The 27,309-nt window shown below is 41.3% G+C and overlaps 1 pseudogene; it reads left to right on the forward strand.

Moving 5' to 3' along the window:
• Window positions 1–27,309, forward strand: part of LOC112925474 (small ribosomal subunit protein uS2-like) — a 51,261-nt pseudogene that overhangs the window by 13,736 nt on the left and 10,216 nt on the right.

Here is a 27,309-nt window from a genome sequence, read left to right on the forward strand (position 1 = left end):
AATGTGCAGGGACCCTTGGGAACAGACAGGGAGGTAGGTGCAGGAGCTGCAGCCCCTCCCTTGAGGATGAAAAGAGTTTCCCAGCTTTCCCCAACTTCATTTGTGCACATCTCCTCTCTCCACCCCTCCCTCCTTAAAATACCCAAAGCATAGACCCATTCAGCATCTGAGCACCCAATTTCAATTCTTTTTGGAATTGTTCCTTACATTTTCTCACATGTCAGTTATGGCTCTTGAAATAGACTATGAGCTGCTTGAGGGGGGAAAATGTTGTATTCCTTTTACCCACACACAATACCTAACATAGAAATGGGTGCATGCCCTGTGCTCTCTAGGTATTTTTTTTTAGATAAATTAATATATGAGTATTTATGATTCTTGATTGAAATCATAATAGAGAAGTTTCCACTTTGCAGGTGGGAACCTGCTAGTCATGGCATCAGTTTTATAGGCTGTGACCTAAAAATGTACCCACCATGCTATACTAGTGTTTGGTGAAACTTGTTTCAGTGTTGAATATGTCATGGGCTGGGTTGGGTTGTGGGGTAAAAGTGTATTCTTTACTATGGACCATGGTAAAAAACCAAAAAACCAAAAACTACTGCCAGAATCCAGAATGCATACCACAAGTTTCCTAGCATGGATGTTCAGGTCCTCATGGGCAGAACTAAAGAAGACCTTGGACACCAGGACCTCGGAGCAAGAGAGGCAGCAACAACTGGGTTTGGAAAGGCTCTCCTGGGGTTTGTGGGGATTAGAGAAGATATGCAGTTAAGAGAAGGCGTGCTCAAGGCCTGAACACAATCACTCAAACTGCTTATCATGTGGGCAACAAACAGGGACTGCAGGCACACCTGCAAATCTCAAGTGTCTTTCCCTCAGAAATCTTAATACCCTGAAATTGCTCAAGATTTTCCTCTTGGGATCCCTGTTTTCTCTAGAGCTTTAGGTGGTAATAGAAACACTATTGTGCACATTCTCTCCCCACTTATTTATTTGAAAAGATAGACCGGAGTCATTAACCTTTAGAGATTCAGTGATAATTTTTTTTTTTTACGATAATTTCTTGATGCAAAATTTGTACACAAAGTTTGACAATTATGAGGTGACCACAGGACAATGTCCATGAAACTGAAATTACTCTGGGAATTCTAAGATGGATGACCTCTCCCTCTATGGGAGGTTTGAAATTGCATTTAAAGCATCTTTGGCTCAGGCACCTTTGGGTGTTGGAAGCATCCTGCCTGTGGGAATGTCCGACCTCATGCCCTTCTATCTTACCTTCCAGAGTCTGCAGTTGGGGGACATGAATTCTGGTGCTCTGTTCTCCATGAATGCTTCTCACCTTTCTTCCTGGAGCCTGGGCCTAATGCCTGGCTGTTTGCTATTTGTACTTTGAAAAGTGCTTTAATTGGGAAAATAAAATACAATACCAAATGCCTTTTTTTGTGCCTTGTGAAAGTCCTCTAAAGCTTAGCTTAACTCAAAGAGCTTAAATCAATAGCACCGGCCCATTTTCTAATCACAGGGAATTTAATAATGATCAGGAAAGCCATTGTCAGTCTGATCAGTGGGACTGTTAGGACTTTAACTCCTGGAAAACAGCTTCATATCAAAATTACATACTGTTATCATATTAAATGTCACTCAGAAGGGTATTAAAATCCTTTAGAGAGAAAGCATTACAGGGGTTCTATCAAAATTACTTTATATGCTGATGAGCTGGAGAAAGCTAAGGCAAGCCTAGGGGTTGAAAGGAAGAAATTGTTCCCTTTTTACCAGAATAAACCAAAATCAGGAAGGGGGAGGGTTTTGGTGTCTGCATCTCTAATTCTGGAAGTCCCTTGAGACACTCCAGCCCAAGACCTGGAAAGTTTACTCTTATCCCTGAAGCCTGGAAAACCTCTTGGGTCCATCAGGGGAAGAGCAGCTTCAGGTCATTCCAGGACTCCTAGCAAAGTGTAGGACTCCCTGGCCCTAGCTACTTAACCCCACTAATTATCATAAGTCCCATGGTAATGGTGCTTCCCAGTGGTAGATTCCAGCCACATACATTTTATAGGTGCAGCTGAGGAGTCCAATCCCAATTATTCATGCAACAGTTGAGCCTTTGTGAATTGAACTTGACGCTGTTGTTTTAGGGATTAAAATTTCAGAGAGAATCATTTAACTGGGGGCAGATGGTTGGCCTTTAATGAAACCCTAAAGGAAATGGGGAAGGGTGTGGACAACAGGGAATAAGCAAAAATTAAGAAGAGGAACTAATTGAAAAAGCTGGAAAAGGAGGTGGGGCAAGAGAGCGAATGTTTTTCCTGTCAGCCCAGCCTGGCCACCTGCCTCTGCACACAGGGGGTTCTTCCAGCCGCTAAACATTTGTATAAAGAGAAGGGGAAATGAGTGTGTTTGGGCTTACTGGAGTCTGCACCTCCTATTATGTCCCACATCAGACACTATCCCCCTATCCTGGGGCCGCTGGCTTCCTGGAGACCAGGTTTTCCCAAGCCACTGCCACTAAGCCCAGCAGAGTTCCAGATGTGAAGCCTGTATCCTGAGTCACCAGCTGTGGGGGCAGCATGCCCACTTAGTACAAATGGAGATTCCATCTCCCCTTCACTGTTTTAGCAGTTAAGACTTTAGCATCACACTTTAGTGGTTTTAACCCCTTTGGCTCTTTGAGAAGGCTTTAGCATCTTATACATTAAGAAATGTATATTACATGTAGAGGCCAAAACACTGACTTTATATTAAAAAAACTCACACTCAAAGACAGTAACTGAGCCCCGCTGGCAAGTGGCAGCCTGTGGCCAGGAAACAGACTGTGTGCTTGTCTATCTCCATGTACTAAGTGAAGATGGTGGTCCAAGCCCTGTCATCTACAAACTGAATGACCAAGGGAAATGTCACAATCCATCTAGTCCTCCCTTTCTTATTCTGTAAAGTAAGGATAATAATGTCTAATTTGAAGCTTAAATGTATGTGATGTTTTTAGCACGAGACCTGTCACTTTAAGTACTCAGTAGAGGTATTACTAAAATACTTCCTGAAAAAATACAAGAAAAAATGGCCCTTGAAAGAGAATTGGGAACACAAAGGAACCAGAACTATGACCCACATTCTAACTCTGTCTGTTGATGACAACTGCTTGGAAGCATTAGGGAATGTCTTGTTCTGGGCATGACAGTGTTATCTGGGTGGAGAGGGCCACTGATAGAGTTACAAGACTCATTATGTATAGAAAAGGGTCAACCTTAAATGATAAAAAAAAAAGTTAACTGAGTAAATTTTAAAAAATCATATTGGCTTTATTCAAAGATTCATGATTTGGGTAGCATCATCTAACAGATGAGAAAGGAGCTCTGAGTATTTCCACACGACCCAGGGAGGGATCCATATGATGTTGTTCCTTGTTCTTGTCGTAACTTAAAGGGAAACTTTCACAATGTCCAGAGCCCTTTAGGTCCTGCAAATTGAAGGAGGAGGATATCCTCAAATTCCTTGCAGCAGGAACCCACGTAGGTGGCACCAACCTAGACTTCCAAATGGAACAGTACATCTTCAAAAGGAATAGTGATGGCATCTATATCATAGATCTGAAGAGAACTTAGGAGAAGCTTCTGCTGGCAGCTCATGCCATTGTTGCCATTAGAAACCTGGCTGATGTCAGGGTCAAATCACCCAGGAATTGTGGCCAGTGAGCTGTGGCCAGTGAGCTGCTACTGCAGGAGCCACTCCTATCGCTGGCCACTTCATTCCTGGAAACTTCACTCACCAGATCCAGGCAGCCTTCCAGGAGCAGAGACCTCTGGTGGTTGCTGATTCTAGGGCTGACCACCAGCGTCTCACAGTGGCATTTTACCTTAACCTGCCTACCAGATCCTCCTTTGTGCTATGTGGACATTGCCCTCCTTTGCAATAACAAGGGAGCTCACTCAATGGGTTTGATGTGGTGCATGCTGGCCCAGGAAGTTCTGAGTGTGCCTGGCACCATTTCCCGTGAACACCCATGGGAGGTCATGCCTGAACTCTATTTCTACAGAGATCCTGAAGAGACTAAAAAGGGAGAGCTGGCTGATGCTGTAAAGGCTGTGATGAAGGAGGAATTTCAGGGTGAATGGACTTCTCTAGCTCCTGAGTTGATTACTACTCCGTCTGAAGTTGTGGACTGGTCTGCAGGTGTCCAGGTGTCCTCTGTGCCTGGCCAGCAGGTCCCTACTGAACACTGGAGTGCTCAGCCTGCCATTAAAGTCTGATCTGCAGCTCCCACTGCTCAGGCCACTGAATGGGTAGGAACAACCACTGAGTGGTCTTCCACAAAGGTAAGCTGCTTTTCCACAAAGGCAAACAAAATGGGAAATAAATAATTTCTTAAAAAGAAAGAAAAAAAAAAAAGGAAAGGAGTTCTGAGGAGGTGTACAAAATGAAAGACTTTATAGGCAGAGGGAGGCAGGACAAGGAATTTATACTATCAAAGAACGGACTGGTTGTGGCAAGGCCACTTTCCTTCAGGGGATGGCAGAGGTCTGTTAGGCAGACTGCTTCACTAGTGCCAACAGTAATTCTTGTTTGACTGGTTTAAGATTTCAGTTTTGGGAGAAGCTGAAGCTGTAATTAAGTCTTAGTTTGGTGATGCGGGGCTTAGCATAAGTGACTCCATTTTGAGCCTGTTATTATTTTGTTTTTTAACATAACCCAAACCTATGGGTTAGAACTATCAAAGGACAGCCAAAACCTCCCTAAGCTCTAGGGGCTACACGTAGCCTTGAGATATTATCAATGAGAGCAAATTTTCTTATTCTACTATATCTTCTCAAGTATCAGTGTTGATGAGAGGGATCAGAGGTATTAATGACTTGAAATAATAGTCAGCCAAAGTACCTTGTGACTATCTTCTACATCAAATAAAGGCTTGAGAGAGACCCTGTCTGTCCTCTTCCTTGCTCAGTCCAGAATAGAATGCCTGTCACATGGTAGGTGTACAGTGGATATTCATCAAATAGACAGATGTTGAAGGAATTCATAAAATAGACCAGGTAGGACTAATCAAGATTCAATGGTTTGGTATCGAATATGTTGACTAAAATTGCAATTTTAGGATGTTAAAGACAGGTGTACATATATAGTCAGTTCTTGATTATTCCTACTTTGGTTGTACATGCTTCTAGATCATCCCCTAGCATCTCTCTTGCTGCTCATTTTTTGCCCATTTTATTTGTTTGCAATCTATAAACATGTCCAGCAGAGACCAGTTAAAGCCAGACAATGTTGTGAAAATCTTCACTCTAGAAAAAAACCTACATCTTGAGACAGTTGGAATGATTGAGTAAATGGGATTTGAGGTGGTCTGTATCTGGTTCTCCATCTGTTTTCCATGGTCCTTACAGCCATGTAAAATTGAAGTGAGAGGCAACACTTACTTTCTTAGAATCTTCCATGAATTGAGAGCACTGGCAATCTGTCTAGGGCCACAGTAATTGAAATTAATTGGATTTTAGAGATAATAACATTTATGCTAATGTGGTTATTGAGAGGAGACAATAGTCCCAGAGATAAGTAGCTAGGAGAGGTGGGGCAAGAGAATTTGTAATCCCAGCAGGAGAGATTGAGAGTCTTGAGGGGAGCTTCTGGGGTGGGTGGAGGTAGAGATGAGGGACAAGAAGTTGTTGAGAACTGGAAGGTTTTAGAGAAGCAAGAGAGAAGAACAAGGGGGAGGAAGAAGTAGAAAAACTTCTATTTTTTTTAAAGATTTTATTTATTTATTCATGAGAGACACACACACACAGAGAGAGAGAGAGAGAGAGGCAGAGACACAGGTGAAGGGAGAAGCAGGCTCCATGCAGGGATCCGGATGTGGGACTCCATCCCAGGTCCCAGGATCACGCCCTGGACTGAAGGTGGCGCTAAACCGCTGAGCCACCCGGGCTGCCGGAAAAACCCTTTTTGAATAATGATAATATGAATAGTGTCAGCAGTCCCTTACTAAGTGCTTTTTATGTGTGAAGCATTATGTGTTTTAAACTTGTCATTTTACCTCATAACAAACTCATGAGGTGGGTACTGTATTTGTTTTTCTTATTAAAAATAATAGAGAGGGGCACCTAGGTGGCTCAGTCAGTTAAATGTTTGAGTCTCGATTTTTGCTGAGGTTATGATCTCAGGGTTACAAGCTCTGAGTCAGGCTCCACACTGGGCATGGAGTCTGCTTAAGACTCTCTCCCTCTATGCACCACCCTCTCCGCCACCCGAGAGAGAGAGAAAGAGAGAGAGAGAGAGAACTGAGCTTTAGAGGGGTTTAACTAACTTGTCCCACATTACTTGGACAATACATATGCAAAGTAAATATTCTTCTTCTCTGCTCTATTACACCTCCCATTTGCCCAAAGTGAAAGAGCAAAGATAAATGGGAGAGGTGAAATTCTGGAACAACACTGAAGAGAAATTGACAAAGGCCTGATTTTGACAGGAGCCTGAAAGAAGGACCTAGGACCCAAGAGAATAAAGATCTGATTCCAGGTAGTAAACCCCTTCCAAGAAATATCCCCCCCCCCCTTTATAGGTTTGTACTTGGCCCTTGTGTCACCAGCAGCCTGCCTGTGGGGCTGTCCGTGAACACTAAAGTGAGGAGGTTCACAAACAGTGATAGACTACATGGGTATGTGGCCCACTGATATTGCTAATGAAGGTGGCCTGGAAGTGAGTGTGAAAACAACCACCCCAGCCAGGTCCATATCCCAATAGCAAGAGAAATTGACCTCTACAAACCTAATCTATGCCTAGTTTTCACACTGTGATCACATGTTTATGAAGTTTTACTAACTGTATTGAGCTGAAAGGGGCACAGAGGAGAGCCAGAGAGATGTCCTAGAGAGGAGGTGGGCTTAGAAGAGAAACCTCAGATCACATGAGTGGTAGCAGTGAGAGCCAGAGGGAAACCTTGCTGTGAGTGCTCTGCATGGAATATAAACTATTCTGTCAAGAGTCCTTGAAAGTAAGGTCACCAAAATTATCAGGTACATCTGGGCCTTCCGAGTGATGTTGACATTGCTGTGTGTATAGCACTGTGAATGGAGAAATTTTGGAGGTAGAGCTGGACTCAAATCCAAGCTTAAACATACATTAGTTGAATGACCTTTGGTAAGTCAACTTGCCTCTCTAAACTCTAGGATTCTCAAGGGCCAAGTAGGAATATTAATACCTGCCTTTCAAAGTTCTCTTGGAGTTTCCAAATAATGACTCAAACTCCTGGCCCATCACAGACACTCCATAAACAGTGGAATTTTTATGGATGTGCTTATCCTTTGACCAGGTGGGATAGCAGAGACCAGAACATTTAGGATTTCTCTTTATGATTTTCAGTATTCCTCTCCCTATTATTAAATAAGTCCCCTGAAATCTGAATGTTGACCTCCTGACCCTATTTCACTCAGATTTAAGTCAACACTGAACTTTGTATTTCCCAAATGGAAAGCCATATTATTAATAGTACATTTGGTCATGCATTTCTTTTCATTTTTGTACCTTTTTTAATTACTTATGCTTGAAAAGGTCTAAAATGTACCTTTAATCTCTTTGTCATACATCCAACTGCCATTTACAGCTTTCTCTTTATAACATAAGGATTTTTATTCAATATAATTTTGTGCTATGGCAATATGCAAATATATATGCAATAACATATATATTGTATGTATTTGCATATACATGCAAAATACATTTGCATAGTTACTATCTAGGTGAATATATATAACATATATATTTGCATATTGCATATATATTACATATATATATATTTTGCATAGTTACTATCTAGGTGAAATCATGGGATCCTTGCATATTTGAGAGAAATCAGAAAATTAAAATGGTTGTAGGGTTAACAAACACTCCACCTATTAGATCTGGTCTTAAATTGAATAATGCTTAAAATGATTCTAAAGTCATAGTATGTATAAATTTCATGAAGTGTTCTTGGCTTGCCTTCCAAGTCATTAGGAAAGTCATTTACCTCCTTACTAATCAGTCTCCGAAACCTGGACATACTAGCACAACTCCTCTCCGTCCAAATACCATGCCTTGTTCTCCTGTTTCTCTTGGTCTTTGTCTCTAGAAAACCTTACACAGGCTTATACATCTCATCTGACCTTCCTAAGGCATAAACACAGCACCATAATGACAGCCAATTAAATCTAAAGGCTGTCTGTCCTGACATTGTGGTGCCCTGAAAACAGTGAAGACCGCTAGCCACTTAGAAGCAATGAAAAGCATCAAACTGGGTAGAAATTGCAGTGCTGCTCTTAAGTTCAATTTTCCTTGTAGCTCAATTTCCTAGCTTTGCACTTTCCTAGGTAAATCACATTAATAGAGGAGAAGGGGGGCATGGGGAGATTGGTGGTAGATAGCTAGACGGTCCTTTGGAGCGAAAGTATCTCATCCTGAGTCATGAGGGAATAGGTAACCAGTACTCTTGACAAGCAGGTATTCAGCGGTATGAGAAGTCATTTAAATAGGAAGCGGGAGCAGAGGTCTTCTGCTGGCAGGGAGTATCTTCATTATTGCTGTCATGGTGCCTGTTAACTATCCCCCATCTATCATTTGTTCAATACCTCAGTGAAATTAGCCAACTGCATATTACAGCAGAGCTCTGATGTGCCAATCTCCCCTGAAAGCATTAACTGTCTTCGGTTACACATTCTTCTTACCCTCCACCCCTTTTTACTGCCCATTAATGATCTTTCATTTGCATCATGGAACAATGAAGTCCTTTGGCCAATTATGTGAAATTACAGGTGCTCTGTAGGTGCCCTCTGTCACTCGTTTACCTTCTTTGTTGAAGCAGTGGGTTGGAGTGGATTTGTATTTCAAACATTACTTGACTTCTGCTTGTTTCTGGATGGAAGCAGTACAATTTTAGCTGGCACAAGAAGCGTCTTCCTTTGGCTTAATAAAGTGGCTCGTGCCCAACCTGGATGAAACTATAAAGTCAGTCTTGACAGATCCCTTTAAGGGATCCTTCCAGCTCATAAACCATGAGGGGAACAGGACATCTCAGAGCATAACGAACTTGCCCTTTTTATCCCAAGAGACTTTGCTGTAACATGTTTTGAGATTACTTTTGGCATGCCTCCTCTGGGACATTTCTATTACCATAGAACTATTATTCCAATTTCTTTGATTCAGAAAAAAAAAAAATTATCTTGTACTTTTGACCAAACTAAATGTATAGTAATCTTCTAGAAACAGGAATAGAAGAGTAAGAGAAACCAACATTTACGGAACATCTATTATCACCCAGGTGCAATGCTATTTGCATTTATGTTAAATCTAAATCTCTCCCTGCAATGTATAGTCCAGATTGAAACGGCAAAGACCATTACTTTTCTTTTGCACAAGGAGGCAGTATTGAGCAGACCAAGAAAAAATGCGCTCAGGTCTTAGCTCAGCTGCCACTTATTAGCTGAGTCACCATTGGAAATCCATTTATCCTCTCTGTGCTCCAAATTTATCATTTGTGTAATAAGAAGAGGGATACTGTTCAGGACTAGGATTGCTATGAGATTAGGTTAGACATCAAAGCAGACTTGGGGGCAGGGAAGTTATTTGATGACTGTTAATTTTTTTTTTTTTTTTCATATGCTACTCAGGGAAAAATCTCCAAAGACAGAATATACTCATGTGAAAAAAGGAAATATAAAATCACTCAATTTCACAACTCGTTTATTGATATTATATATGTTTAAATAGTATTATGTAGCACTTAGCAGAGAAGCTTATCATTATGATGATACATAGGTAGTGCAAACACTAAAAGCAAGAACAGTTAGATGAGGGAGGAATCAATACTGAAGTCATAGAAATGACAATCACCGTCTAAGATAAGTTTGATTTTAAAAAATCTCAATTTTTTAAGTACGTAATGTATTCACAAGACTCAAACATCAAAAAGCTTAAAAGTTCACAAGAGGAAGTTTCTCCTACATCCTTAACTTTAGCTTCCCAGAGACAACCAGTGTTTATCAGCTTCTTATCTTTTCAGAAATATATTTCGAGTCTATAAGCAAATATATATAAATAATCTTTCTTACCATTTGCTGCATTCTTACTGGGTAGTTATTTATATTGTCATTTCACTTGAAATATATTTTAGAGATTATTATATATCAGTATATACAGACCCTTCTTTTTATTTTTATACCAGTATAATATTCTACTATAAGCAGTGCTAAATCTCCATTGAAGGATATTCATTTCCAATCCTTTTTCCACCAACAAAAATGCTGTAGCAAATAATCATATGCATATATCATTTCCCATGTGTGTGGAAATATCTATAAGATAAATTTTTAAAAAGAGGTTATTGGGTCAATTATTGTGTGCATTTGTAAAGTTGATAGATATTGCCAAATTACTCTCTGCAGAGATTGTAATTTAGCCCCCACCCCTGACATCTTATGAGAGTATGTATTTCCCTACAGTTTTCTATCCTAATGTTTTTCAAAACTTCCAGATTTTTACCAATCTGATAGATGAAAATGGTATCTTAGTGTAACTTAAACATGTATCTCTTATATTAGGAGGGAGGTTGAACATTCATTCCCATGCTGAAGAGTTGTTGTTTTTTTTCTGGAAAATATAATTTGTGAACTTTATCTTCTTTTCTATTGCATTGTATATATCTTTTATATGTGCTTCAATTATATTTCCAAGTATGTCGCTTGCTTTTTAACTTTGTATATTGTGTTCCTTTCTCGTGCAGATGTTTTTGTTCTTATATGATTAAATTTTAAATATTTCAAACATTTTTATAAATTCCTTGCATTGATTTAGAATTTTTATTCCAGTAAGATTTAGTTCCATAATTCTCTTCCATATCTCTCTCAACTGTATATGGAAGAAGTCCCCAAATGATTTTTCTACTGTTTCCTGACTCTGTTACAGAGACAGAGGTAAGGGCCATTTACTCCTTTCCATGCATTTTGCCTAATACTGGGAGCTTAATAAATATTAAATGGATGAATGGAAGAGTGGATAAAAGGGTAAAGGAAATGCTGAGTTGCTAAATTCAGGACCTGATGATGATATGTGTGTCCACAAAGCACAGACTAGACGTTTTTGGATTCAGTGTATTTATGCATTGGTCAGTGAGTTAACGATGCAGTATGCATCATTCATTTTGTGAGTGGTCATTAAATGTTAACAGTTACTGTACAACAGGTGGAGTAAAGGGAGACAAAGAAAAGGAAGAAGGGGATAACATTTGGCATAAAAAAAACAAAAAGGCTTCAGAACCTTGGATAGCATCAGGGTATAGGCAGCCCTAGGACAAATCACAAGTAAAAGATTAGCTTCAGGCCATAGTCTTTCCCCTTTTAGCCTGGAGTATAGTGCCATTTTTCTTCTGTAGAACTGAGTGCTGGGTTTTCAGACTCCTTCCCCTCTATAATTGTGGATCCTGACTTGTTCTTTGCAGATAGCTGTCCTTTTGCTCCAGATCAATTTCCAAGGCTAATTATTTTCTGCAAAACATGCTTTGTCTCATACTGAACACACAGGTCCTGTATTTGGCTACTTGACTCTGCGAAGTGATATGATAAATCATGCTAAGATGGTAATGACTGCTACTAATTTATATATGTTATTCCTTAAGCCCAAAGAATAAATCTCTTATATAAAGGTTTTATATGATCGGAAAGTTGACAGTGGATTAATTTTGAGACTGAGGAATTTGTTTCCCAAATTCCCAGGATATCTTGTCCCAGTAAATAGCAGTCTAACTTGTGGTAGTTGTTACAGATAGATGAACTACACAAGGACCTTTAAACTAAAGAGAAAACGAAAGAAGCCCCACTGTAATAATGCCCCTTTATTATTTTAGCATCACGAGGAATCTGGGAATGGGGAAAGCATGCCAGGAGTCAAGACTATTAAATCCCTGTAAAGATCTTTCTGATATCCTTAATGGTATCCCTACAGCTTATGCTATCAATTATTCTCAAAGGCCAGCAGTAAATAGCTCATAAAGCATACTAATTCTATGATTTATATAATTGAATCTCTTTTCAGGACCCTTGGCCATATGTTTACTTTTTCTTTTCTGTTCCTGTCACACAGGCTAGGAAGTAGGATTTAATTTTGCCTTGACAACGTAACTCAGAGCATTTCAAGATCATCCTCAATAGTCAAGACAGATATGTGTATTTAAGTTGTTAAATGCTCATCCTTGTAGAAGCCATTGCCTCAACCTTGCATGACAGTATGCTGTTTACTCCTGCTCAATGAATGTCACCAGTGGGAGGGGATGTCTAAGGTCTTCACCAGAAAGTGAAAAGAACTTCCCAGAAAGAGCATCTATCTTGATGCTGACAAATAAGTACCCATGCATTTGTATTTTTTTCTTAGATAATCCTAACAGAGGGAATCAGAAGTGGGAGAATGTCAGGGTACCACATACAGACTGTCAGAAATGCTAAGGTAAAGTTTTTCATGGAGCTTTAATACTTTGAATGACTTAACTGTTGAAAGGAAGATTGATGATTATAGAATATTAAGAGGAAAAGTAAGGGGTAGGAATGGATCCTGAGTGTGGATAGGAAAAACTAGCATGTATTGAACGCCTGCCATATGCCATGCTCTGTGCTATTTTTTTCCACGTACATTAGCATAAATAATTGTCACAGTTTTATGATTTAAGCACTTTTTATTTATCATAGTTGAGGAAATTGAGGTTCTGACAGATTAAGTAATTTTCTTTAAGTCTTGGTATTAATACACAGCAGAATAAATTAGTCTCATTTCAAAACTCATCTCACTATTCTATTAGACACTCCTATTTTAAAGGTGAGCTAACCTAGACCCAGGAAAATTAAGTGTCTTTCTCTCATTTCTGAGTCCAGAGCAGCAGGAAGCCAAAGGGAAGAAGGTGATCCTTTCATCTTCTTCCTCTATCCTTCATATTTTTAATGTTATGTTTTGATCACCACAGAGATTTTACTGTTAACATAGTTTGAATCCCCTTTATGAAAGATTTATTTAGGTGATGTGCATTTAATGAGTTGATAAAAATTGTTGCAATTTGGAGCTCACATGGTTGTACAAGATAGAGAGGGTACAGTTCTTCCAATAACTCATTATTCACAAATCAATATTCAGGTGGCTTGACTGGGACCCATATATGCATGGATGTGTTCCTGTGTGCCTGTGTGGGTGCATGTGTCTGTAAATGTCCAGAGACCAAACATAAGTGATATTTTTTGTCTGTCAATTGATTCCTGCCATCCAGAGCACTCTGCACATCCTTCTAGCTTAAGGAAGTTAGTGGTCCATACGTCATGCACTAAACCCCCTAATGAGGTTCTCTCTATGGGAAATGGTAACAGTAACTCTATCAAAAATATACTAGGGTTATGGCCTCATCATTACTGTCATAACATCTTCTAAGTCAAGTCATGCTCTTTGCACTCGCCGTCTAAATAAAGCTGGTATTTGGAGATAAGGATTTGCTATATGTCATCAAGCCAGGGACTTCTAATTCAGAAAGGGAATTGTGCTTTCCAGCATGACCCGCATAAGAGTAGCAGGAAAATGTAGAGCCAAACCAGAGCCCAGAGTTTTCATGGGCTCCAGAGGGTGTGGTCTCTGTGGTCTAGCCATGCCTGGATTAGAGTTGCCCAAAGGAAAAGAAAGGCTTCATAGATAGAAGTATTTCTCAGTAAAATCCACAGCAATGATTCAGAATGGTGTAGAAGAAGTGGTTTTGAGTACAATAGGCAGGAAACAATTTACAATCCTAGCTTTGGCTAGGCCAGTGATGCACCATGTTGACCTTAGGCAAATGACGTAAATTGCTTCAAAATATTAATGCCCCTTATATGTCCGTAAGATATTCTAATTATCAAGACTAGTGCTGCACTTCCCTCTTTTACCAGCAAAGTCTTGTTGATTCTTTGATCCTTGTAACTCTCCCACTGCAATCATCAGAGTTATGAGATGACCCCCAAGATTCTTGCCCTTAAAACATCAGCCCTAAGTGATCCTCTCTCCTTGAGAATGCCTAGGAACTGTGATTATGATGAGATAGTCATTACTGTGATTATTAGCTTATATAACACTCCATCTTAACAAACCTGGATGGAGAGTCTCCTGCTGGCCTCAAAGATGCAATCTCCATGAGTTTCACAGTTGCAAGGAAATGAATTTTGCCAACAACCAAGTGAGCCTGGAAGAAAACTTTGAGTCTCATATGAGACCCCAGTCCCAGCTGATCAGCTGATACCTTGATCTCAGCCTTGTGGTAGCCTGACCAGAGACCCCAGCTAAGTTCTGTCTAGACTTCTGATTTATAGAACTATAAGATAATAAATAGGTATTGTATTAAGATGCTACGTTTGTGGTCATCTGTTGTACAGTGATAGGAGCATAACACACCCATTCAGTCCTTTTTTTTTTTTTCATTTCCAGTGCTACCAAATAAATTCCAAGTGTCTTCTTTTATCTAGACTTTTCCATGGTCTTCCCAGAGTTGATCTTTCCTCTTTTCTCTACCTCATCTCCTAATAACCTATTTCAGATCAAGACACGTGACTACTATACATAGTATATCCTTGATTATTCAGTAAAGTGAATACTTTTTCTTATTTTCACATTTCTGAAATAAGGTTGTGTCCCATGATGGATGTATATGTTTATTGTAGTGCTGGTTTTCTTTCCCATAAGCTCTTATTAAATTGATGGTGTACCTTACCAATTGACAGTGTCTAAGAATTGAGAAAGTCTGGTATTTCAGTCTTAAAATTGACTGGGTAGCACTAAATAACTTCTAGTGAGAGCCATTGGATGCCTTTAATGAGGAGAAAAATAGATTTTCTTCTCATGAACCTCTTTAATAGTATCAGTCATGAAATAAAAAGATACCCCAAATTTGCTCAGGAATAAGCCACAACAGGCAACCATGGGATTTGGCATAATTGCATTTATTTTTCTCATTGCTCCAGGTTGGTGGCACTCAAGATTCTTCTTTGACACCAATAACCTGCATTCCTGGTACAGACTATGCCTGATTCCCAAACAATGCCACAGATGGTGACACATTTCTTGGGATTTGTACATTTATCCTGTCTCTGACCAGCAGACAACTTGATCCCTCTTCCCAGGGATTTCAAGGTATCCCAGTCATTTGCTCACTTAAGCCTCGATTTGGCTTATCTTAGATATAAGAGAAGGAGCTGTGACATGGGGGCTAGAAGGCTCAGATATCATTTATTGACCTTGGGACATTCCTTCTGTGATCTGTTTTCTCATCTGCAGGATGAAGTATTCTCTAAGGTTCTTTGTTTTAAGCCCAGGCTGCTCTTTCACCTCCTCATTTCAAATCTCCCCCAAAGCTGTAGCAGGAAGTGGATACTGCAATAGAGTCAGTCCATGCTATCAAAGGCATCCTAGTAGTAAGGTAGGGACACTCCTGGGCCCCTTAAGTATCCTGTTGGTCTTAGCTAGCAGGTGACAGAGCCATAACCCAGATTTTCAACAACTTGTTTTTTCTTTTTTTTTTTCTGCATATCCAGACTAACTGACATCCTTCTGTCTCCAAGTTCATTCCTGCAGATGTTTCCAATCCTCATCACTTTATCATAATTGTTATGATAAGCATTTCTGCCAAAATGGTAGTAAAAACTCAATTTTCCTGAGCAAAATTAACAACAAAAAGTGTTCACGGCTCGTGCAACCTGGTTATTAAGCTGTAGCAGGAATTGACTGCAGCTGTGAAATAAGATATAATTAAAATCTGGGGCCCTTCACCACGTATCTGGTTTGTGCATTTGCAATGTTGTAGATACACGAATTACTGGGGCTGACCAGCCCAAGCTGTCAATTGGGAACCTGTCCAGTGGAATTATATCCATCTGAATGTCAGAGAGAGAGAGAGAGAGAGAGAGAGAGAGATAGAGATGACTACATACATCCAGGAAAGTAGAACAATAACTTGGGTAAATATGTGAGGCAGAGAGATGGAGGGGAAAGACCCTTATTATAAGCTCTAGTTTAGATCTGCCATCAGATGTGTGATCTTGAATGAGTCATTTATCTCTTGAATTCTTAGAATCCTCTGATAATATAGGGAGAGGGTAGTATATTATTCATAACATGCTTGGCTCTAACATTACTGGTTGCTATTCTACTTGCTTGGTATAGAAAGGACATGAATAACATGGACCCATAAAATTTAAAAGACATCACAACTTCATTAGAGAAAGACAAGACTGATGAGGAAGCCAGAAATACTAATACTTAATGGATTTATTTTTGGTTGGTCTCTTGTTTTCCAATTGATATGGACATTACCATCTCATTAAGTGTTTTTTTCTAACTGATCATGTTTTTATTCAAAATTCTTATCTTCTGGAGCCCTTGGCTGGGGTATTAATTATAGTGTTGTTGTTGTTGTTACAAAAGTTGAAGGATTTGTGTGTGTGTGTGTGTGTGTGTGTGTGTGACTGACCTTTGTTTGGCCCCTTGACCCTATATGCATTTCTAGACATAGTTGTATCTTCTTATCTTTTACATTCATTTCAAATAAAAGGTATATAAGTGTGTTAAGTATTTTATGGGTCTCAGGGCCTCAATAGACATTCATAGTTTTAACTTCACTTATATACTATTGGAACAAGCTGGTGCTGAGTGAGAATGTTTTTTAGAGTCTGGTGAGTTTACCTTTAATGACTCTGAGACCATGGACAGTAAGTCACATACGTGACTCTACTTTGGAGCTATGGTGTGGGGTAGAAAAGCAGTGGTCAGCAGGGTGTCTGGAACCCATTCACTTGCCATCTTTGTTAAACCTGTTGGAGGAAGCTATCCTTCACAACTGAATTCTGGGCTGAGAATTAGTTTAGCTCCTAAAATACCAGAAAAGGCCCATCTTCCAACTCCCCCTGCCTGTGTCTTCTCCACAGGAACCATGTTAAGAACCCTCCAATACCCTGTGCTGTTATGATTTGCTTCAATGCTAAACAAGATGTGGGGAGTGGAGTGGGTTGCTTGTTCTCCTTGGACCTTTGTTTCCATAACTGACGACTGTCAGAATGGACTAGATAATCTCCAAGTTTTCTTCCCATCCTGAGCTGTCATGCTTCTTAGACAGATGTATATAGCTGTGGCCAGATTCTAACAGAATTGTAATAAAGATTCTTAGACCAGATTTCTCCTCATAAGCATTTGATTCAGGTTTTCATAGATCAAAGTTAACTCCTGCCCTAACCTCTCAAGATACAGGCAGGCAAATCTGAAAAGGGAGAATTAAGGGAAAGTGTGAAAGACCCCTAATATATCTAACACCAAGGGCCTGGCCCTGTGCTGGGTACTGCCCCAACATTATCTCATCTGGTGGTACATAGTACATAGGTGCACAGGCTCTGGGTTTCAGCTGCCTGGCTTCAAACTCTAGCTCCAATACTAATTATCCATACGGCATTGGAGAGGTCATCTAACAACTTTGCACCCCAGTCTCCTTATATGTAAAATGAGTATAAGAAAACTCTTATTATGGGCTTACTGTCAGAAGTTAAATGTGTTTGTACATGCAAAAGATGTAGAAAACAAATTGACACATAAAGAACTTGTGCTAAACAAAAGTTAATTATTATTACTAATATTAAATCTTAACCACACCTAACCAGTTATGACAGAGTTGCTCATACCCAAGTTTATCAGGCTTCAAAGCCCATATTCTCTTTTCTGTGCTAAAAGGTTTCAGAGATGAGGGTCTGGAACAATTGCCTTCCCCCTTGATTTTGACTTATGCAGAATCAACATGAATACATATTGAAGAAACCTGAGACTCACTGTTCACTTCCCACATGTAGGCCCTTGTTCCAGAAGGTGGCCATCATCCTAGACTTTAATGCTTTGAGTATGCCACTCAGGGAGTCAGGCTGGAGCAGAGACTGTTCCACTTGGCTTCAAACAGTCCTTTCCTGCTGGCTGGCATAGAAAAGGCAGGCAGCGTGCTTCCTCTGGAGTCAGATATTCATCATGGAAATGGGCAACTTAGCCTCTCAGGGGCTGGATTTCTGCATTTAGTAACACAGGTCTGGCCTACCTGACTTGCAGGGTTATGGCAGGGTGGCATAACATCGCCCCTCTGGTTTCCTGGCACATGTGCAGGACTTCTCAGCTCATGTTCATTTTCTTTCTGCATTCCCCTGTCTTTCTCCTATTACCACTTGAGCCCATAATTCTTCCCAACAATCTGAAACTGGGTATCTATGATCTTCTAACCATTGCTGTATTTTTATATGTAAAAATAAAAGCTTATCGAGGTTTATAATTGCTCAGGGATTTCCCTCCTTTGAAGCCTCTTTGGGTAACCAGAGTCTCTCTGGTTTCTCTCATACAGTTTCTGATGTTAACATTTTAATAACACATTCAGAATGTTTTTGTTTTATGAATTCTAATATAGATGGAAGTTCTTCCCAAGAGATGTTTTTAAAGCAGGTGTTTTTAAGTAAATGACTCCATATCCACCTGCATATTTCTGTGACAAAAGCCTTTTTTTTTTTCTTCTAGACTTCAAATTGTCCTTTAGTTTTCAGGCAGCTCCGAGGTGGCCACCTGTCTCATTCAACATTTCTCTGCCTTTCTCAAGGAGCTAACTGCACTCTGAAAGTCCTGTGTGTGTGTGTGTGTGTGCACATGTGTAGATGTTATAGAATCAGAAAAGTGTATCCACAGTTTTATGTTGACATCTTCTTTCACAGTGGTTGGAGAAAAAGTGGCTGTAGCATCTATGGAAATAGCTTCAAAAGAGTGTGTTACTAGATAACGATCTATGTGCCTCTTTTGTTGGAATTATCTGCCTCCTTTGGTGGTGAATTTCCGGGATTGCCTGATCCAGGGGAAGTATCTGGTCTTAACTCCTTAAAGTTAAGGAGTTAGGTCAGATGTCTTTGACCTGAGGGCTAATGGGTCAGTGTGCAATTGGGGAACCAGAGCGTTTTCTGGTAAGAGGGGAGGGAAAAGAGATAACCAATGATGTGGGAGTGTGATCCTAACAATTTTTAAGACTATTGTGTCTAAGAGACTCTCCTTCTGGCAAATGCTAATAGGATTTCTCCAAAATTATGGTCACAAAATCTGGGGCCATACCACTCCACCAGATCCTTTTGGGGTGTTAAGATATGTTTATAGATGAAGCACTGCCATTTAAAAAAAGAAAAATATTTATTGATTTATCTCAGAGAGAGAGAGAGAGAGAGAGAGCACATGTGAGTGAGCATGAGCAGGAAGAGCAGAGGAGAGGGAGAGAGAATCAAGCAGACTTTACACTGAGTGCCAGGCCAGATGCGGGGCTCTATCCCATGGCCCTGAGATCATGACCTGAGCCAAAACCAAGAGTCAGATGCTTAATTTACTTTGCCACCCAAGTGCCCCAGTACTGCCTTTCTTCTACCAACATTTCCCAAAGTTATTTCAATAAGGAGTACATTTCTTGCTGCACACATGGTAACATGTTGTAGAATGCAATTTTGTAGGACATTGGTTGTGGAGCACTGATAAGAACAGATGAATCTTCTGGAAAGGATCCTGGAAACCAGGTTCATGGCACTTTGGAGGACTGGAAAGCAATGTACTTTTGGTCTGTGAGATCACAGCTTTTTCACAACAGGTTTGCCGCCAGAACACAGGTATTGTGAAAACCATCACTAAACCTAAACCAAAATGGGAAAGGAAATGACTCACATCAACATCGTTGTCATTGGACACGTAGATTCAGGCAAGTCTACCACTACTGGCCATCTGATCTACAAATGTGGTGGGATCGACAAAAGAGTTACTGAAAAATTTGAGAAGGAGGCTGCTGAGATGGGAAAAGGCTCCTTCAAGTGTGCTTGGGTCTTGGATAAACCGAAAGCTGAACGTGAACATGGTATCACCATTGATATCTCCCTGTGGAAATTCAAGATTAGCAAGTATTATGTGACCATCATTGATGCCCCAGGACACAGAGACTTTATCAAAAACATGATTACAGGCGCATCTCAGGCTGACTGTGCTGTCCTGATTGTTGCTGCTGGTGTTGGTGAATTTGAAGCAGGTGTCTCCAAGAATGGGCAGACCCATGAGCATGCCCTTCTGGCTTACACACTGGGTGTAAAACAACTAATTGTTGGTGTTAACACAATGGATTCCACTGAACCACCCTACAGCCAGAAGAGATATGAGGAAATCGTTAGGGAAGTCAGCACCTACATTAAGAAAATTGGCTACAACCCCGACACAGTAGCATTTGTGCCAATTTCTGGTTGGAATGGTGACAACATGCTGGAGCCAAGTGCTAACATGCCTTGGTTCAAAGGATGAAAAGTCACCCGTAAAGATGGGAATGCCAGTGGAACCACACTGCTTGAAGCCCTGGATTGCATTCTGCCACCAGCTCGTCCAACTATAAGCCCTTGCGTCAGCCTCTCCGGGACGTCTACAAAATTGGTGGTATTGGTACTGTCCCAGTGGGTCGAGTGGAGACTGGTGTTCTTAAGCCTGGCACGGTGGTCACCTTTGCTCCAGTCAGTGTTACAACTGAAGTCAAGTCTGTTGAAATGCACCAGGAAGCTTTGAGTGAGGCTCTTCCTGGGGACAATGTGGGCTTCAATGTCAAGAACGTATCTGTCAAAGATATTCATCGTGGAGATGTGACTGGTGACAGCAAAAATGACCCACCAATGGAAGCAGCTGGCTTCACGGCTCAGGTGATTATCCTGAACCATCCAGGCCAAATCAGTGCTAGATATGCACCTGTGCTGGATTGTCACACAGCTCACATTGCTTGCAAGTTTGCTGAGCTGAAGGAGAAGATAGATTGTCATTCTGGAAAAAAGCTGAAAGATGGTCCCAAGTTCTTGAAATCTGGGGATGCTAATATTGTTGATATGGTTCCTGGCAAACCTATGTGTTTTGAGAACTTCTCTGACTATCCTCCTCTGGGCCGTTTTGCTGTTCGTGACATGAGACAGACGGTTGCTGTGGGTGTCATCAAAGCAGTGGACAAGAAGGCAGCTGGAGCTGGCAAAGTCACCAAGTCTGCCCAGAAAGCTCAGAAGGCTAAATGAGTATTATCCCCAATACCTGCCACCCCAGTCTTAATCAGCGGTGAAAGAATGGTCTCAGAGCTGTTTGTGTCAATTGGCCATTTAAGTTTAATAGTAAAAGATTGGGTAATGATAACAATGCATCGTAAAACCTTCAGAAGGAAAGAAGAATGTTTTGTGGACCATTTTTTTGGTGCATGTGTGGCGGTTTTAAGGTATTAGTTTTTAAAATCAGTACTCTCTAATGGAAACAACTTGACCAAAAATCTGTCACAGAATTTTGAGACCTATTAAAACAAATGTTTAATGATCTGTGAGATCATAGAACCCCAAAGAATAGAATATTAGGTTTAAGAAAGACCCCCAAACCGTCAGCCGAACTGTCCCAGCTTGCTTGGTGTAAGGGGAAGGAGCTTTGCTCAATGGTGATGACCAAATCACCAGTCTCCTGCCCCTAGCATATGGTGCTGCAAGATGCCATCCTAACTGCTATAGTCCAGAAATGTGGGACAGGGAAAGGGAGAGAGATTAAAAATGCATAAGGAAAGCTGCAGAACAGACAAAAGAATAATTTTTGGATACTGATTCTTAGACTGGATTTCTGGGGGTGGCTGGGGAATGGCAAAGCAGAGATGCATGCAGAGCATATTTAACAAGCTTCTGGCGAGAGATATAAAAAGTATCAGAGTACAGGAAACTGTGTCTGCCTAGGAAAAGGGCATGGAGAGAAGGGGATGTAGCACCTTGGAGAGCTCTAAACACTCCCTAGAGAACCACTTTTGGAGCTATTTTTCAGAGATTAGGGAAAAGAAAAAGTGGACATACTCCAGTTATAAAGAAAAGACATATGGGATAAACCAGCAGAAGAGGAGGAATAAGGAATTCTTTTTCTGAGATAAAGCCTCTCTGTTCCAGAAGCAATGCTGAAATGTGTTAAGTTGACATGTAGTGATGAATACCTTTACTTTTTAGCACTTTACAGCTTACAAAGCACTTTACAGTTTACAGAGCCCTGTGTGGTCTCAAATACCCTCAGGAGCTCAGCGAGGCTCTTACATACTGTGAGATGGGAGAAAAAATGGAAAAAAGCTCACTGTGCAGAATGAGGGAGGGAAAGAATGATCACTTGGGTTTCACCAGTTTATGATAATGAATACAGGGGCATGAAATAGTAGTTAAACACACAGACTTGGAAAGCAAACGGCCTGGGTTGAAATCCCAGCTCTACCACCTAGTAGTTATGTGACCTTGGGCCAATTTTTTAGCCTCTGTGTGCCTCAGTGTCCTTATATGTAAGATGAGGATAATCATAGCACTGACTTCCAGGAGTTTTAAGATGATATATTTTTATATTGTGTAGAAGACACCTGACAGTAAGAGCTAAGTAAATGCTTGGGGAAAAGTGGAAAAGCTCCTATTAGAAGGTAAATTCCTGGGAGGCCCGGGTGGCTCAGTGGTTTAGCACCACTTTCAGCCCAGGGCGGGATCTGGAGACCCGGGATCGAGTCCCCCGTCGGGCTCCCTGCATGGAGCCTGCTTCTCCCTCTGCCTGTGTCTCTGCCTCTCTCTCTGTGTGTGTCTCTCATGAATAAATAAACAAAATCTTAAAAAAAAAGAAAGTAAATTTCTCCATGTCAGTTACCATTATTTGTAAACAGCATTTGTTGAGACAACAAATTTAGTGTTTAATCTATGTGAGGGGAAGTACTTTTGGAATTGGTAATACATATATATGTACAAAGTCCAACAAAGGGTTCAACCTGAAGACTGGAAGATGCCTTCATAATATTTCAAGACCAAGAACACTGACTCATTTTCTAGTCTTTGGGGGAGATGGGGAGGCTTATGGACCCTACCACCAGCACCTGCTGCAGAACATCACCTGCCTGCCTGCACTTTGCAATGCCGACTGTCTCAGGACTCTAGTGACAGGTCCCAGGGAGGGCTTTCTCACTGCATGCCTGGGCATGGCCTCAAGGTGGAGCCTTAGCCTGCTAGTGGGAGTCCACTTCCAGACTATAGCTCCCTGTTTCTCCCCACCTCTCCCCTTTTCCCCCAGGCTATACATGGAAGCTCAGAGCTTTGCAAGCTCAAAGAGAACCAGAGCATCCAACCCAGGCTGCTTACTTTTTAAGTTCTTGCAGGTCATTGCTTAACTCAGTGCTTGGCACACCGAGTAGACTCTGTATGAGGCAGATTTTTTGTTTATTTATTTATTTTTCACTCTTTTGGCTTCTAGTGCCTTCTCTCCCAAAGGACAGAGCAAAGACGGTTTGGCTTAAACACCGCGAACCAAGATGTGTAATGAGTGTGCCCAGGGGCAACCCTCGGAGCCCACCCCAAGGTCTGGAGTGCCCAGAAGCATCTGGATAGGAATGGCTATCCTCTGCTTTTGGCAGCAAAGCTTTAGGAGAGGCAGGAGAGGAGGATATCTGAGTGACAATAAGTCCTCTGAGCTCCTTGAGAAGGGCTAAGTACAGTAATTTGTTGTAATGACTCAAATTTAAAACAATAACCCAGAGGCATAATAGCACAGGCCAAGAATACCTACTGCATGTGATGGGCTGTTAATGGGAAGTGAACAGTTTGATTTGGTGGCAGACAATCTTCAAATGGCTTTCACTCTGGATGTATACTCTGCAGTGTGGAGAGCTAAGTTTGCTATCAGGGTTAATTTGGACCACTTCCTCTCTGTCTGCCGAGAGCCATTCTCCTGATGGAGGCCCCTTTACTGCTCCGCTATCCCCACAACTGAAAGCGAATTTCTGAGGCTTCACTTCTATGATCATTTTCTCTTGTTGTTTTGTTTTCCTTTTTCTTCTCTCTCCATCTCCCTCTCAGAGAAGCTGCTACTTCAGAGCCACTTTCCTAAGTGGGTAATGGGGAATAAATACACTGTAGCCACAGGACCTGCACTTGCCCAGGTGGATCAGGGTGAGACAGTCTGGAAATCTGCCCAACCCTGAGAAAGACCTGGCCGACCATGCCCAAGACTGTCATTTCACTGATAGCGGGTGGGCGCAGTGACTCTCGTAAGGTCTCTCCGCTGCCAGGAAGAAAGGGTGGGACTAGAACCCTTGTCTCATTGACTAGGAGCCCGACACAACTCTTTCCCAGCACCATGGGAAGATCAAGAATTAGAGCCTCACACGTCAAAAAGATTTTAGTATCTTAAAAGTCACTAAGCTCAACCACTCACCCTGGGAAATAGGTCTCTCCCCCTTTCCTTATTAGATGTCACTCCTCCTACCTGTACTATCTCCCGAGTACCTACTACAGATCTATCTGGACTTGTATTACCAGGGCCGGCAGGCTTCCTTTGGTTTACCCTATCACATTTGCCATCTTCTCAGTGCCCTTCACTCTGCAAATGCACCCTGATGAATTCAAGTTCCAGGTGAATGACAGTTAACTTAATGGTTAGCCTCTTAGGGGACTACCCAAGGAATTAATGTCTAAGGGTGGAATGCAACATAATGGGAGGCTTCAAGGAACACACTCACAGACACACACAGATACACAGACACACATACACACATAGAGACACATATAAACATACCGAGACACACACACAGACATGCACAGATACACAGACACAGACAGACACTAACTTTTTTTGTGTGAGACTTTCACATATCAGCACTAAGACTAGCCCCACTCATGATTTCTTACAGGAAAATGAATCCCTTGCAGAGAATCAGCATATTCAATTAAATTCAGAAAGTATTTCCTGTAGCTGGTTGAATTGTGTCTTCCAAAAAGATATGTTGACATGCTCACTGGGGTATCTGTCAATGTCACCTTATTTAGAAATAGGGTCTCTGAAATGTAATTAAGTTAAGATGAGGTCATGCTGGATTAGGGTGGACCCTACCCCAATGACTGGTGTCCTTATGAGAACCTGTAAGGTCTTCCAAAAAGATATGTTGACATGCTCACTGGGGTATCTGTGAATGTCACCTTATTTAGAAATAGGGTCTCTGAAATGTAATTAAGTTAAGATGAGGTCATGCTGGATTAGGGTGGACCCTACCCCAATGGCTGGTGTCCTTATGAGAACCTATAAGGATAGACAGAGATGCACACAGTAAGAATATTATGTGAACAGGGAGGCAGAGATCAGAGTGGTCCATCTATAAGCCAGGGGACACCAAGGATTGCTTTGGCTGGGAAGAGGCAAGGAAGGATTCTTCCCCTGAGGCTTCAAAAGGAGGCTGGCCCTCGCAACCCCTGAATTTCAAACTTCTAGCCTCCAGAAGTGAGAGAAAATAAATTTCTGTTGTTAAGACATCAGGTTTGTGGTGATTTGTTACAGCAGCCACAGGAAACTAATACAATCCCTAAGTACTTATTAAGTGCTAGGCTCTCTTCCAGATACAGCAGTGGTGGAGGCCCCTGGGGCCACTCAGTGAGCTCGTCAGGGTCTCTTTGGAAGGCTCCAGAAGGCTCAGGTGTGGGTGGAGAGGATTTCACAATCTTGCGCTTCACTCTTCCTTTCCTACAATGCCATGATCCCATGCACTTCCAGAGTTGGGCTCAGAGCCCTGTGGATGCAGCACAGTCTCCGTGTTCAAACAATGACTTGTCCAACATTTTCCTTCACTCATACAGCTCAGGAAAATATTTGACTTTGGTGTTAAGCTGGCTTAGTTTGGAATCTTCACTCCATCACTGAGTAGTTGAACCTTGCACTTCCTTGTGTGTACAAGAGGAATACTCAGAATCTGTGAGAAACCTGGGAGGATTTCAGAGAGTAAATCATAGAGTCAGACAGACAGATGGACTTGGGTCCAAAATCTATCCTTTTATACATCACCTGCTAAGGATGTTACCTTGAGGAAGCTGTTTAACTTCCAGGGCTGGCTTCAATTTCCTCATTGATAAAGTGAGAACAGTAATTGCATTCCTCCAGTAGGGTGGCTGCGAGTATTGACTTAGTTAATATCTGTAAGACGCTTAGCAGAATTCCTGACAAATAGAGGGTGCTCAACATTGTCATTTTACTGGTAAGGAAACTGAGTCACAGAGAGGTGACATGATTTGTCTAAGGACATTTAGAGGCTGAGCTAGAATCTACATTTTCAGGCTGATGGATTCTCTGAATAGTCACTGGCTTGTTCCTTTGAGAGGTTGTGCTTGTTAAGATTTCCAACTCTGGAATCAGACATAAATGCAATTTCAGACTTGATCAATCACTAGCTTTGTGACCTTGGACTTACTACTTAATGTCTGTGGGTCCCATTATTTTCACCTAGGTAAGAGAAATATCGACCTCACTGGATTGTGGTATGTGTGAGATTAGAATAAGTATAAATACTTAACCACAAACTTGTAGGCATTCATAAGTGTTTCTGGCTATTGTTTGTATTTGCTAGAAGTAAGTTCAACTGCATGTGACTAAATAGTGGTGGCTTTAAAACTCTCAGGTTCACTTTTTCTCCTGTAAAAGCAGTAGGGAGACAGGCAGTCCAAGAATGATATGGTGGTGTCAAAAAGTCACTAGGGACCCAGGCTCCATCTTTTTTTTTTTTTAAATTATTATTCATTCATGAGAGGTACAGAGAGAGGCAGAGAGAGAAGCAGGCTCCCTGAAGGGAGCCTGATATGGGACTCGATCCCAGGACCCTGGGATCACGCCCCGAGCCAAAGGCAGACGCTCAACCACTGAGCCACTCAGGCGTCCCACCATCTGTATTTTTGCCCTGATACCTTCAGTATGTGGTTTTTACCCTCAAAGTCACATCATCCTCCAGTATGACTGCTGGAGCTCTAGTTGTCACACCCACATTGTGAACAACAGCAGCATGTGTGGGGTGAGGGGCAGAGCAGAAAGAAGATGAAAGAAGCCACTTCTCAGCTAAATCAGTTCCCTAAAGAGCCATCTCTCAAGTCAATACTTGGTGTGTATTTCACGGGTCAGAACTTGATCACATGGTCACAGCTGGCTGCAAGGCGGGCTGGAAGACAGAGTCTTGTACTTGTCCTCGGTAAAATCCAGTCTCTGTTACAGACATAAAAGAGAAAAAAATAATGGGAAGGAAAGGAGCAGCCTCTGCCAGATTGTCGTTGTTTTTATAGTTGCTATTGCTAGATGCCAGGAGGCTGCCCGTTAGGAATTTGTAGGTTTTAATGCAACGCTATGAATGTTTGAAAGATGCATAGTGGTGTGAGAGTACTCAGGAGGGAGAGACTAACTCCACCCTGAAGGCATCTGAGATGGCTACTCTGGAGAAGCAGT

This window comes from Vulpes vulpes, chromosome 9 (assembly GCF_048418805.1).
Source record: "Vulpes vulpes isolate BD-2025 chromosome 9, VulVul3, whole genome shotgun sequence".
Lineage (NCBI taxonomy): Eukaryota > Metazoa > Chordata > Mammalia > Carnivora > Canidae > Vulpes > Vulpes vulpes.